Source organism: Anoplophora glabripennis, unplaced genomic scaffold (genome assembly GCF_000390285.2).
Source record: "Anoplophora glabripennis isolate ALB-LARVAE unplaced genomic scaffold, Agla_2.0 scaffold52, whole genome shotgun sequence".
Lineage (NCBI taxonomy): Eukaryota > Metazoa > Arthropoda > Insecta > Coleoptera > Cerambycidae > Anoplophora > Anoplophora glabripennis.
The window spans coordinates 1,587,635-1,594,003 of record NW_019416264.1 but is presented as its reverse complement, the minus strand read 5'-3'; the positions used below and the strand labels follow the sequence as shown (position 1 = coordinate 1,594,003).

At 31.7% G+C, this 6,369-nt stretch overlaps 1 non-coding gene across 1 annotated transcript; it reads right to left on the bottom strand.

The window, feature by feature from the left end:
* Positions 1-5,900: 5,900 nt before the first annotated feature.
* Trnae-uuc lies at positions 5,901-5,972 on the bottom strand. The gene has a single exon. It is a non-coding gene; the product is annotated as a tRNA-Glu (tRNA).
* Positions 5,973-6,369: the final 397 nt, after the last annotated feature.

Genomic DNA, 6,369 nt, shown 5'->3' with positions numbered 1-6,369 from the left:
GTTAGAACTATAATATATCATTGGTGCTTGATGAATCACATAAATGATAATCCTGTTTTCCTTTTCCGTAAGTGGAAATACCAATTATTCATCACTACCTGCTTCATTATGTATTGGAAACAGAAAGAAACTTTGATTATATTCCATGTACAGATAGATACAAATAAATTTGTGTTTCTGATAGGCAGAGCTGCGCGAGATTGAGAACGAACGCATTTGGTTAGAAGTAATAAGATGTAGGTGCGATGCTATCTCACAATCAGACACAAACTCATTTATGCCGGTCTGTACATAGCACATATGTTATTCTCTCCAACTCAAGGTCCACACTGAAGTGAATATCATTAGCTATTTTTCTTCTGTTAATTATCTTCGAACAATATTTTGGTAAACATGTTAGTTAATATCAAAAGTAATTACACAGTTTTGAAAACACAATCGAGAAAATAACGATACGTGATACATATATCCACTGCGCATCTTTACTACCACAGCTAAAGATAAATTTATAGTAAACAACAAAGCGTAAATAGTGGTTAGAACTAAAAAAAAATGCTGATAGCTGATTTGAGAATGTAAGGTTAAAATGGTTTTGGGAATTTTCTATTTCACATGCGTTGAGGTCTTAAATTAATTTCATTAATTATTCTATAACTTTAATGTATGACTATTCGATCTTTCTGTGTATAAAAAAATATCTAAAACTAATCGAATATCTGACCTTTGGAATTTACCGCCTAGATATGGAACAATGAACTTTGTTGGTGAACAATAATAACTAATATTAAAGAGAATTCGAATTTTCCTAATATTATTCGTGAACTTTATGGAATTGACTAGAAGGATTTTAGATTTTAGTTTCATTAATAAAAATTAACTATTGAAATAGCTCGACTGGTATGAATACTTAGTAAATACGACACAACATGCTATAACTAAAAATGTTTGAGACAGGATAATAAAGAGAAAGAATAGGAGGATCGAAAGATGTGGATAAGGAGATGATTGAACAGTTACCGTTCTCTTCTTCAGAAGAAACTCTGTAAATGGGGGTTAAGTTTAATTCAATCTACGATTTGAAGTCTTTGGTCTGTGACGTTCTCTTTCTTGAGTCATTTTTATGTTTTAATTAGTTCTAATTTCTATTGCTTCTCTATAGCCTTGGCTAAACTCTTTACCATATCTCTCACAAGAATTATTACTTAGGATATTCAAGTTCCAAGTCTGATTTGTATCGACAGACTTCAGGTGTTTTACAAGGTTTTGCACCTCTCTACTTTATAATGTTTTTCAATAGTATTGCTAGTGACATGAACGTTAAATATTTACATAATGTATTGTACCGCTTACTTTATTAATCTTCAAAATAACCTTATAGGCTGAATGAATGGTGTTAATGATAATAAATATGTATCGATGTAAATAAAAGTATTACAGTTTTTATATTTCTTCTATTAAATAAAATTAACAGTTAAAAATAAGACACAATAATTAATAAAAAACAAAATTACAAAAAAAATCAACAAACAAAAAACAAAAACAACAGTCAGTTAATAGAAACAATGTTCATGTTTAAAAATATTGAATATTCATGTGAAAAAACAACGTTTATGTTATGTTTATGTTGAAGTTTGAATATGTTGTATATCATCATATATTTACTATTAAAGTACCGGTACGGCTAAAATGTTTTAAGTCAGCTGTTTTTTTTTAACAGGTGGTATCTCTTCAACAGAAGACTTATCCCAAAATGTTTTGTATGAGTTCTTTGGAATGCAAAATCTTGAATTAAAATTAAATAAATTACATTCAGTAATGTTTCTTTAACAGGTTTTTTCTTAACTAAAATTAAATTTAAAATGGGTATCCAAATACAGGGTGTTAGGAATTTCACTGAACCAGAACTCAACCATTTCCCAGAAGAAATTATCAAAATCTCCAACTTGATGTACAAAAGTTCGATTAATTAAGGAATATTGACAACTGCGTGCATAGAATACCATGAAAAACAATGTTTATCACTTTTTTGAACTACTTTATGCTTAATTCTAAAAAATAATTAGCGTTTTAATAAATTTAAAATTTGATAAAAGTCATATGGAGCAATGTGACAACGGCGCGGCGGTTTATTAACAGGAGGTATATAGTAAGGTGTCAGCAACCACCAATACGCAATTCAGTTGGTATCTGGATTCGACCGTGTCGAAGTGTTTTTTGCGTACCACTATTTTCTTTTCTTGTAGTGTTTTAAAGCGAGTGCGCGAAATTGGATTCGGAGGTGTCGTGAGTGCATCGAAAACGGTGGTGGACATTTTGAGCATATGTTGTAGTTTGTTTTGTACTTGTGCGTTTAAAAATTACTGAATTTTGCTTTTTGGTAAGTCCTAAATTATTTTTAATACGTATGATTATTTGGACGACGTGAATCTTTGGGTACTTTAATTACATATTTTTCAGATACGTAATTTGATTAAAAGTTAAGTTCCTGTTTTAAGCAATTAATAATTACTAAAATTCGAGCTAAAATTTAAGCACAACATACTTGGTACTGCAAAATTGGTACATTTTATTTTATTTATTTAAAAACTGGAAAACAATTGTCTTGAAATTTACTAAATGTTTCACCATAATAGCTGTTTACATTTTTTCCATAGGACAAGTCTGCCACGTGTACACGTGGTGTGCATCAGCAGGTTAAGCGCTGTTGTCACGTTGTGATGAAACTCCTCAATATTAAGACTCGTTGTATTTTGAAAACTGTTAATCTTATGTCTCTGTAATATACAACTTTTTGTTATGATTACTCTATGTCATGCTGAAGCAATGGCAGCCGAACTTCTTACACCCTGTATAATGACTGACATAACAGACGTGTCTTTTACGTCAAGCGCGTACAAATGTGTTAATACTGACACCTATGCATAAAATGCTTTGAACTTTTATCTTAATTTAGGTCATACTCTAGACACATATACTTTTAGTATAAAATATATTGTTGACCTGTACTTCTTCATACATCATATTGTGCCATTTTTTTGGAATTTTTTATCTTCCTTTTAGGTACATGTTCTATACTTTTTATTTGTAATATTAAGCATTAACTACCTCATACTGTAGTTAGGTACCTAATTAGTCGTTCAAATATTTTATTGAAAATAACTAATTCAATGTGTATACCCTGTGCTTGCATCTACTGTTTTTTTCTTTTTCTTTAAGTGATACATGTGTCTTTGATTAAATTGAGTCTGGGAAACGAGTAGGAGAAAGCGAAAAAACAAAAAGAAGGAAACAGTAAAAAATTGATAGAAGTGGTGGGAGTGGATCTGGCACTAATATATCCAATAAAGGGCAAAGGGATAAACGAAGAAGAGAAGATGAAAAAAACAACATATTATTGTGAGATAAATAATAGAGCAGATCATTTAGGGATGTCCAAAATTTTCACGTAGAAACAAACAGTTACGTATAATCCGTCCCTGCGAGAAATGGCAAGGGATATTGACAAAACTCAAGGAACCAAATCGGTGCTTTTGTGCCTTTAATTGGGGTAGTGATTACGCGCCGTGACGTCACACACTGCTCGATTCGAAACTGTATCGAACTTCGTGCGGAAACGAGAAGCCATACGGGGAGTGACGGCTGTCGCGAGGACGTTCAGCTTATCTAAAATCCAATCCATGTAAATGCAGCCACGACTGTGGAATTTGTAATTAAAAGCGAAATAATGCAGTTGGGAAACGCTAAATCCTCGTTGTACAAACGATAAGTCTTGTTAGAATGGACAGGTTCGGTTGAAGATATTTTGTCACTTTCGCTATAATGCCCATTTAGTGTTGTAAGAAACTGTATCTCGCAGTTCCACAGCACCATACGGCACAATAATTTATTCGAAGCAGTAGTTAAATTGAATTGAATTGAATATCAATAGTTTGAGTATGCAGATTTACAAATTTGTTCCACTATGGCAACATTTTGCTCGGTTCGACAAAATAACCGATCTTAAAAAAACGAAATATATACTATATTTTTTTCAAAGTGATCTATAAATACGCGGCTTAAAACTAGAAATAGTTAAAAGTCAACTTCCAGTATTGCGAGAATTATTGGAACTACAGTTTCCTCGCAAATATCAAAGTCAGCCAGAATATAAATATGTATAAACCTCTAAGTTGCGTACAATTTAATTTTTGTTTTTAATTCATTATATGACAATATCGACAAATGAAATTAAAGTAAAACTGAATATCCTCTATTAAATTATTTACTTTTTTATCGTGGCATTATAGTTTTATTGATTTTGGAAAAAGTTTGCTGAAGACGTATAACTTGATTTGCACATTAACACCAATTTTAGGAATATAGCAGTTACAGCAAGCTAAATTTCTACAAGCGTATCAACGTAGGCGTTTAAATGCTAAATAAAAGCAATTTAATGCAAATTTAACTGCAATAAATTATTATTATTACTATTATTATTACAAAGTAGATTAAGGTAGAGGACTTACGTCCTATTGCACCCGAAATTAATAAATATATACAGCACAATATGTATAATAACATATTAAAGAATTAACTTAAAACTAATATCTATTACAAAAGGTGAGCATCCAGTCTACTTCCGAATTAAGCGATGGTGCACCAATTATTGAAGCCGGTAAATTGTTCCAAATTGTAAAAATTCTGTTGGACAGGAAGTATTGCCTAACTCTAGATTTAAAATTTTGTTTTTTTAACTTTAATTCATGACCACGGAGGCGATCATCAGAATTCAACGAGTAGATTGAAGACAAGTGCCGAAATTAAATTTAAGAATTTTAAAAGTCATAACTAAATCACCTCGAAGGCGACGCTGCTGGTAGTCTGTAAGATGGGCCATGGAAAGTCGTTCTACATAGGAAGGTCGAACTCGTCCAAAAGAAAGCCTACTGGTCGCAGAGCGTTGAACACTTTCTAAGGATGGCTGGTCTCGAATGAGATCAGGACACCACACAGAACCAGCGCACTCAAGAATTGGCAGTACAGTTTATACGACACATCAAATAATAAATTAGTGGACGACTTTCGCAGTAAATAGAGTTTAGAGTTAGCACGCTTACACACAAAGTTTACATGATCTGACCATGACAAATTGGAGTTTATTATGACACCTAGGTCATTGTGAGAAGTCACTGTTGTTGTTAGCACTTGTGCATGTAAGGAATACACATAATTGGGATTTCTACGGCCGATATGGAGAACAACACACTTGTCTGCATTTAGCGGAAGTAGCCATTCATCACACCAGTTGGCAATGGACACTAAGTCTCGTTGGAGGGACACATGGTCACTATGTATTTGAAAACATTCTTTGCAAATCTACGGTTCAATTTTAACTGCAAAACTCGTTAAACTAATTTCACAAAAAATGGGAAATGCAAAAGATCTGTTGCATTAAGAGTAACATCATTGTAACAGCAAAGTCTCCATTAATTTAAAAAAAATAAAATGTTCACACTATTTTTGTCTTTAAAATCGAAGGTATTAACGTTCTTAATTTTATATACAATAATGACATATACAATATATACAATTACAATGTTTGACTTACAAACGACAAAACGTTAAATATAAGTCCTGAAGATGTTTTTTCTTATATCCTGACAATCCGTACAAAAAAAAAGGAAAAAAGTAACAATTGGAGGTTATGAACTAAACATTTAAAAAGTTTCTAGATTGTTTTTTGAATATTTTTTTCTAAATTTTAATCACAAGACATTTTTGCAAATATATCCACAGGCGGTTCTTTTATAAATAGTGTATGAAGCGCTTCATACTTTCTTCAAATTCAGATTTTCTATTTTTAAAAATAATAAATTGATTCGAAAAATTTTTAGTTGTAAAATGCAAAAAGTAACAAAAGTTTCCGATACCGGGAATCGAACCCGAGCCTCCTGGGTGAAAGCCAGGTATCCTAGCCACTAGACCATATCGGATGGTATTAATATGTTTCTGACATAAAGAATCATCCAGCATATTTTTCTCAATACACTCTAAGTAAATATTTATGAAATTGTTTAATCTATCTAAAAACCTAATATTTAATTAATCCCTTCTGATAACGATCACATTTATAAGTGATTAATTACACAACTACATTTTTTAACTGTAATACAAATATTCGTCAACACAATGGTATGTGAAGATAACTTTTTGGTACCTGTTACGAAATTATTAACTGTTATCTTCAGAAAGCAACTAATGGTCTCATGGTAGTAACATGATAGTTATTACAAAACTTCTTCCCTTGCTTTCCTACACCAAAAACATTTAATTTGGTTTAAAGAAACTAATGGCATTGGTCCTTGGTGGAAATACATCAAAACATTGTCT